The 9,083-nt window shown below is 44.2% G+C and overlaps 1 pseudogene; it reads left to right on the forward strand.

Moving 5' to 3' along the window:
- Positions 1-886: 886 nt before the first annotated feature.
- Positions 887-1,004, forward strand: LOC126189254 (5S ribosomal RNA; annotated as a pseudogene).
- Positions 1,005-9,083: the final 8,079 nt, after the last annotated feature.

The raw sequence follows: 9,083 nt of genomic DNA on the forward strand, positions 1-9,083 counted from the left end.
CTAGCAACTAACGTCCGAAACCGAAAACGTCAACTGACATTAAGAGCTTCTTAAGATTCCAGTTTCCTGCTCAGAAGAAAACATAAATACAGAGATTTTAGCACCTGCTTAATTTTAATTGATGTTGGCGAATTCAGCCGTGAGTTAAGTAAAACTGGCTTCTTACCTCAGGAACGCAGGGGTAAGTAACGCCGACACTGCGGGGCTTAAGAAACTGTGAGATGGGGAATGTTTGTTTGCAGCACTTACAACGAACAGGAGTGCGCGTCTCGTACCGAACAGCTTCTGTGGTATACATTGTGACATGGGAGTCACATGAATTCGTGAAGGTGACTTTCAAAGGACGTCCTCTTCAAATGTGTTGACTATTTGTAGCAATGGCCATTAAATTAAATTAAGGCTGTTGTAATACAACACAATGAGTATAAGAAAAATAACATCCAAATACAGTGACGGTAAAAAATTTCAACATCAAAAAGTAGTTAATGCAGAGTATTGAAATTTCTGGACATTTGTCTTGGTGACATATTTAAGTGCGTAACATTGGAAGCGCACAGTTTAATGTAAGCGCGAGGTAAGTCATTGCAAATGTGAAATGCTGGTGCCGGATGGTGCGGCCGAGCGGTTCTAGACGCTTCAGTCTGGAACTGCGCGACCGCTACGGTCGAAGTTCGAATCCTGCCTCAGGCATGGATGTGTGTCATGTCCTTAGGTTAGTTAGGTTTAAGTAGTTCTAAGTTCTAGGGACTGATGACCTCAGATGTTAAGTCCCATAGGGCTCAGAGCTATTTGAACCATTTGATCGTGTAGGTAAAGGCAAGATGTTGACACTCTGTAGAACATGTTCAGTTACAACAGCGGTATATGGGCGAGCGTTACCCTGTTGGGCAACGGCCCTACCGCAGTGGAAACGCCGGTACCCCTCAGATCACCGAAGTTAAGTGCTGTCGGGCGTGGCCGGCACTTGCATGGGTGACCGTCCGGGCCGCCATGCGCTGTTGCCATTTTTCGGGGTGCACTCAGCCTCGCGATAGCAATTGAGGAGCTACTCGACGGAATAGTAGCAGCTTCGGTCAAATAAAACCATCATAACGACCGGGAGAGTGATGTGCTGACCACATGCCCCTCCTATCCACATCCTCAGCTGAGGATGACACGGCGGTCGGATGGTCCCGATGGGACACTTGTGGCCTGAAGACGGAGTGCTTACCCTGTTGGAGAACAGTCCCTGGAATGGCTGTTCACGAATGACTGCACAGCTGGTCTGATCACCAGACTGACGTACCGGGAGAGTGATGTGCTGACCAAATGCCCCTCCTATCCGCATCCTCAGCTGAGGATGACACGGCGGTCGGATGGTCCCGATGGGACACTTGTGGCCTGAAGACGGAGTGCTTACCCTGTTGGAGAACAGTCCCTGGCATGGCTGTTCACGAATGACTGCACAGCTGGTCTGATCACCAGACTGACGTACGAATTTGCAGTCAGGGTACGTGGGATAACCCCGAGAGTGCTCCTGTTGTCACGCGAAATTGTGTACGAGACCATAACTCTAGGCGTAGGTGCAGGTTCAAATGGCTCTGAGCACTATGGAACTTAACTTCTGAGGTCATCAGTCCCCTAGAACTTACAAATACTAAACCTAACTAACTGAAGGACATCACACACATCCATGCCCGAGGCAGGATTCGAACCTGCGATCGTAGCGGTCATGCGGTTCCAGACTGTAGCGCCTAGAGCCGCTCGGCCACCCCGGCCGGCTCCTAACCAACACAAGGCCATCATTGGCACAGTGGCGGAACCATCTTTCGTCACAGAACACAACAGACCTCCACCCTGCCCTCCAGTAAGATCTCACTTGACACCACTGAAGTCGCGTATGGCGGTGGTTTGGGATCAATGGAATGCACCGACTTGTAGCAGTTGGTTGTGTCACTTCGGTGCCAACTGCTTCTCACATAGCTACTGCAGATGCAGTACGATGCGCCGAAAACCGAACACGATGGTCTTTTCTCTCGGTAGTGCCAGTTGGCCGTCCGGTGCCTGGTCTTCTTGCGACCGAACAACCTGTGACCGCTGCTACCAGGAATCATGTACAGCGTCTCGTATTTCTGCAGTATCGCAGAAGAAACACGCAGATTCTCGTAGCTTCGTAACACGACCTGGTTCAAACTCACTTAAATGTTGACAATAGCATCTTTGTCGCCTTAAAGGCTTTCTTGACTGATATCAACTCATCACGCTCAATCTACAAGGTAACTAACGCAAACATCCGTTACAGAGTGTATTTAAAGCAAACCTGATTTACATTCTCGTAGTGGCGCTATTAGGTCCACTCTTATGCGAATGGTGCGAAATTGGAACAGACATCACCTTTCACATGCGGAAATAAACTACTGGCCATTAAAATTGCTACAACAGGAAGACATGCAGAGGATAAACGGGTACTCATTGGACAAATATACTATAACTGACATGTGATTACTTTTTCACTCAATTTGGGTGCATAGACACTGAGAAATCAGCACCCAGAACAACTACCTCTGGCCGTAATAACGGCCTTGATACGCCTGGGCATTAAACCAAACAGAACTTGGATGGCGTGTACAAGTACAGCTTCAACACTATACCACAGTTCATCAAGAGTAGTGATTGGCATATTGTGACAAGCCAGTTGCTCGGCCACCATTCACCAGACGTTTTCAGTTGGTGAGAGATCTTGAGAATGTGCTGGCCAGGGCAGCAGTCGAACATTTTCTGTATCCAGAAAGGCCCGTACAGGACCTGCAACATGCGGTCGTGCATTATCCTGCTGAAATGTAGATTTTCGTAGGGATCGAATAAAGGGTAGAGCCACGGGTCGTAACACATCTGAAATGTAACGTCCACTGTTCAAAGTGTCGTCAGTGCGGACAAGAGGTGACTGAGACGTGTAACCAACGGCACCCCATACCATCACGCCACGTGATACGCCAGTATGGTGATGACGAATTCACGCTTCCAGTGTGCGTTCACCGCGATGTCGCCAAATACGGATGCGACCATCATGATGCTGTAAACAAAACCTGGATTCATCCGAAAAAATGACGTTTTCCCATTCGTGCACCCATGTTCGTCGTTGAGTACACCATCGCAGGCGCTCCTGTCTGTGATGCAGTGTCAAGGGTAACCGCAACCATGGTCTCCGAGCTGATAGCCCATGCTGCAGCAAACGTCGACGAACTGTTCGAGCAGATGGTCTTGCAAACGTCCCCATTTGTTGACTCAGGGATCGAGACGTGGCTGCACGATCCGTTACAGCCATGCGGATAAGATGCCTGTCATCTCGACTGCTAGTGATACGAGGCCGTTGGGATCCTGCACGGCGTTCCGTATTACCCTCCTGAACCCACTGATTCCATATTCTGCTAACAGTCATTGAATCTCGACCAACGCGAGCAGCAATGTCGCGATACGTTAAACCGTAATCGCGATAAGCTCCAATCCGATCTTTATCAAAGTCGGAAACGTGATGGTACGCATTTTTCCTCCTTACACGAGGCATCACACACACGTTTCACCAGGACCAGGCAACGCCGGTCACCTGCTGTTTGTGTATGCATCTTCTTCCTGTCGGTTAAATTTCGCGTCTGTAGCACGTCATCTTCGTGGTGTAGCAATTTAAATGGCCAGTGGTGTATGTCTACCTACTTCCGTTTATGTCGCACAATTCCTTCTTGGTGTTGCGATTTTTTTCGTCAGTGTCTTTAGTAAGTATCTGTGACTGTCTATTGTACTGTATAACGCCTTTAAACGTAGGTGCAATTTCTGATATTAATCAATTACCCATCCGTTCGCTCAGACAATACCATCACTCAGCGTCAGGAAATTAATGTGTCGTAACTTTGAATCACTGAGAGTAGTCGCAATCTGAAACATAGAACGTTCAACACACATGGTGACGACTTTTAAAGATCAGTATTTTGATATCGGCGGCCAACGTCTTGGGCCTTTACTGTAGCAAGGCTACTAGGGGCTTGCCGTATACTAATTTATGTAGTTCGCCAATTAATAGTCGTAATAAGATCGGTACATACGCAGCCCGAGGCGCCTCATCACAGTGTCAGGACTGGCTCTTCAGCAAAATATTTGACGAGAGCTGCCGCAGACCATTTCATTTTTTTGACGGTAAAATTCACTTCATCAACTCTGAAGGCGCAGGAAATATTGTTTGGAGCTTCTCCCTACAGATGGAATGATTTCACTTGGCACTTTATAAAGGTGGTACTTTTCGTATCTCTAGGAGCTCGCGGTGTGGTTGCAATTCGTCAGGCAATCTGATTGGGACAGATACCTGTTATTTGTCGCTCGGGTGCACTAGCAACTCGAAGTTTCCTTGTCACGTTCCATGCCTTCCTGCTTGATTTCTTCATTAGGTGGAGTTTGGTGCCTCAGTAGTTTCTTCCCATTTCACCCTTTGGATAGCGTATAGGTTTGATAGTATCTCGTGAGCAATTTCAACAACGTTCTTCTGTAAGCAACTCTGATACAATTCCTCCGTCCCTTCATTCCATGCTAGGATATATTACTTGTGATGAACCAGGGGAACATGTCGTTTTGTACCTGCTATTATTATCTTTATAAATCTATGATAGCCGGCCCCGGTGGTCAAGCGGTTCTAGGTGCTTCAGTCCGGAACGGCGCGACCGCTACGGTCGCAGGTTCGAATCCTGCCTCGGGCATGGATGTGTGTGATGTCCTTAGGTTAGTTAGGTTTAAGTAGTTCTATGTTCTAGGGGACTGATGACCACACATGTTAAGTCCCATAGTGCTCAGAGCCATTTGAGCCAAATCTATGATAGTACACATCATGCCAACTGCAAATATACTACGATCGATATAAATGGAGAAACGTTATCAAGCTGGGCCAAAGAAAAGCACCTGTACCTGGTCTTTCATGCAAAACATAAGAACCCATCAAAACCCACCGCTATTAAAAAACTTACTACCTATAGCCTCAATTCTTATTTGTTACTTTGTAATAGAGTGTTCAAGCAATTTTTTGCGCTTGTTTCCCAGTTTTCACCAAGAGAGAGTTCGAGTTGAATCTGCCGACTAACGTAAATGTCCAACTTGCCTGTAAACTCCTACGTCCCATGTGAAGTGGCGTCAGGAAAACATACGGACACGAAGACCGTGTCTCTATCGCTGATGACATCAGTGAATGGTATTGCCAGTGTTACAGAAGACTATTAAAACACCTGGAAACTTCCAAAGTTCTTGATTACCGCTGGTCATTAAAAAATTATGAATCTTCGCATTAACTTTAATATAAATGAAGGAGTCTATGTGAGAATGCACAGAAAACTGCCGAAAGTTATTGCAAAGAAATATACGGTGACGTATGTTCAGTAAAAGAACTATAATTATTGCTTTAATTGTCAAGTATGGGTGATTGGTACCCACAAAATACTAATGTGAGTCATGTGTCTAGTTATATTCATTATTTACATGTTTTAAAATTTATGAGCGTATCATTTCTTACTGAAATAAGGAGCTACCTGAGAAAAAGAGTGAAAATATATCTATTAATGTGGAGGTATTCGGCACACTTAACGTAAGTGGCTTACTTGTTAGATATAGGAGGGACAAGAATACGAACGAAAAAGGTTTCATGTGGTTCCGTTGTTGGTCTTGAAACATCAGATCATGGTGAAGAAGTGAATCAATCAATACTACCCGTCAAAAACACAGAAATTTATTATATCCGTTACATAAAAAACCTTTTGGAGCTAGCACGTAGTAGTATTACAGCTCACTGACATTTAACTGAAGTAAGTGAGCGCTGTTTATTTATTTCCATTCTAAAGGGAAGTTGGCTCCACATTTAGTTGATTGTTCATACGTCAAACCGTCACCAATGTCATGCACGAATTGGAGAAACCATATACTTGTATAAAAAATTACTAAAGCTACCATTCGTTATTATGCTGATATTGAATGCTTGGTGGAATTCTGTCCACTGCAGTTACAGGACAAACATACGTCGTTACAGCTGTATTCAGTTGCAGATTGCATGGAATGGTTTAGTAAACAGCTGTATCAAATTGATAAGCGTATAAAAATTACTTGTTGCAAAAAAAAAAAACAACGATAATTAATGTGGAAAAGGAAGAAGGGCATCGAACAGCAGAAATTTTCCAGATCTGCAAGGAATCCTTCAAGCAAACACATGTGAAACACAGAGATCATTGTCATTTTACGGCAGGTTTCGTGAAGACACAATATGTCAGATGTATTTTAAATTATTGACGTAATTTTATGTTGCATATTCTGCTTTACGATGCGAATTTCATAATTACAAAATTCTTTAAAAAAGCGCAATAAACGACGAAAACGAATACAGGCCATGTTTCTGCGATTGTAGCAAACGTGAAAAGTATGAAACATTCGTTAAATCTATTACATTAGGTTTCATAGTGACAAAAGGTCGATTTACAGATTACTTCAACAGAAAGTTGAAGGAAACATGTGTAGAAACATATTTCTGATAGTTGAAGTCTGATAATTTGAAAAGAATAAGAGAATATTTCCCCGACAGGCGGCAGTTTAGTTTGATCAATAACAATGAAGTCTTTCAATATGAGTGTGTAACAGAAGAATCCGCTTTGCTTGGAAGAAGAATTGTTGCCACTTGAAGCCATCAAGATCATTCTGATTGGTAAATCAATCAAAGAACTGGAAAACCAAGAAGCTTGGAAAGTGAAAAGTTTATTTGAATGCAAGATATTAGAAATTTACTCTGACTCATGTTTGAAAACCAGTATCTTGCTTTTGATTGACGCGTTTGATGTTTTCCGCACACCCTGTCTGAAAACAAACTACCCTGATGAGGTAAAGAAACTAGTACACCTGCGTAATATCGTGTAGGGTCCCGCGAGCACGCAGAAGTGACGCTACACGACGTGGCATAGGCTCGACTAATGTCTGAAGTAGTGCTGGAAGAAACCGACACAACGAATCCTGCAAGGCTGTCCATAATCCGTAAGAGCACGAACGGATGGAGATCTCTTCTGAACAACATCCCAGATATGTTCCGCAGTGTTAATGTCTGGGGATTTTGGTGGTCAGCGGAGGTGTTTAAACTCAGAAGAGTGTTCCTGGAGCCACTATTTAGCAACTCTAGACATGTGGGGTATTGCATTTTCCTGCTCGAATTGCCCAAGCCCGTCAGTATGCATAATGGATATGAATGGATGCAGGTGATCACACAGGATGCTTACATACGTGTCACCTGTCAGAGTCGTACGTAGACGTATCAGGGGTCCCATATCACTCCAACTGCACACGCCTCACGCTATTACAGAGTCTCCACCAGCTTGAACAGTCCCATGCTGGCATGCACTGTCTACGGATTCATGAGATTGTCTGCATACCCGTACACATCCGTCCGCTCGACGCAATTTGAAACGAGACTCTTCTGACCAGGCTACATGTTTAGAGTCATCAACAGTCCAATGTCGGTGTTGACGGGCCCAGGCGAGGCATAAAGCTCTTTGTTGTTCAGCCATCAACTGTACAAGAGTGAGCCTTCTGTTCCGAAAGATGAGTCGTTGATAGTTCGCACGCTGACACATCTTGATGGCCCAGCATTGAAGTCTGCAGCAATTTGTGGAAGAGTTGTACTTCTGTCACGCTGAACGATTCTCTTCAGTCGTCGTTGGTCCCGTTCTTTTTCCGGCAGAAGCTGAGTGGTCAGCGCGAAAGAATGTCAACCCTAAGGGCCCGAGTTCGATTCCCGGCTGGGTCGGAGGATTTCTCCGCTCAGAGACTAGGTGTTGTCCTAATCATCATCATTTCATCCCCATCGTAGCGCAAGTCGCCGAAGTGGCGTCAAATCGAAAGACTTGAACCCGCGGTCTGCCCGACGGGAGGCCCTAGTCACAAGACATTTACATTTTTATTTACGGTACACTCCTGAAATGGTAGTACGGGAAAATCTGTATTTCATCATTACCTCGGAGATGCTGTGTGCCATCGCTCGTTCGCCAACTAGATCACCACGTTCAAACTCACTTAAATCTTGATAACATGCCATTGCAGCGGCAGTAACCGATCTAACAACTAAACCAGACACTTGTTGTCTTATACAGGCAATTGCAACCGCAACGCCGTATTGTTTCTGTTTACATATCTCTGCACATGAATGCGCATGCCTAACCAGTTTCTTTGGCGCTTCAGTGTGAATTCAGTCCATTATACGACTTCACTTGGCTTTGTACGTTGCTGATAACTAACTACCAAAATAAACTGTTGTAACCTCCCCACAAAATTTTGAAAAAGGACAATAATTAAATGTTAATGGGAATCGTGTTAAACGTAACCTCCCAGCAAATTCTTACAAGACAATACAAATGTTAATGTGAATAGAGCGAAGTGTAATTTCCCAGCAAAAAATAAAAAGAAAAGTCTATGATAATGAAAACGTGCCAAAAGTTAGTTCCCCATAAGATTTCTGAATAATAATGACCCAAATGTTGTTGAGCTCCCACAAAACATTGTTAAATTGAAATAAAAGCGACTGTACCTTCGCTACAAAAATATTGAAAAATAATGGCCCAATGTAAACTCGACACAAAAATTCAGAAATGAACATTCAATTGTAATGATATTTTTCTTTTTAATAACGATTGTTTTGAAAACAGAATTATTATTGGGGCATTTCTTGAACAAATTAATTACAATTACAATACATTATTAGCTGAGAGCAATGCTGCTTCATTACCTTATTTAACAATATACCTCGTTCTGAATCGTGACCAGAGACCCATGTCGACCCCCGCCGACTCCTCACACGCTAGTGTACTGACTACTACTACATGCTCTCGCGACTCGCCACGTACAACCACCGCCACTGTCGGCTCGCTACACGCAACTGCACTCTCGCGCGGTCAAGCGCAGACTAGCAACGATAAATAACTCTCTGGTCAGAGATTCTGTCATGCCTCGCCATCGCTGCTACTGAATACATACGCGTTTCACTGTAACTTATTACAGGTATAGGACAATCCATCCATTATATCTTAGGAATGGATCGAGACTTT

The sequence above is a fragment of the Schistocerca cancellata genome, chromosome 5 (assembly GCF_023864275.1).
Source record: "Schistocerca cancellata isolate TAMUIC-IGC-003103 chromosome 5, iqSchCanc2.1, whole genome shotgun sequence".
In the NCBI taxonomy this organism is placed as follows: domain Eukaryota; kingdom Metazoa; phylum Arthropoda; class Insecta; order Orthoptera; family Acrididae; genus Schistocerca; species Schistocerca cancellata.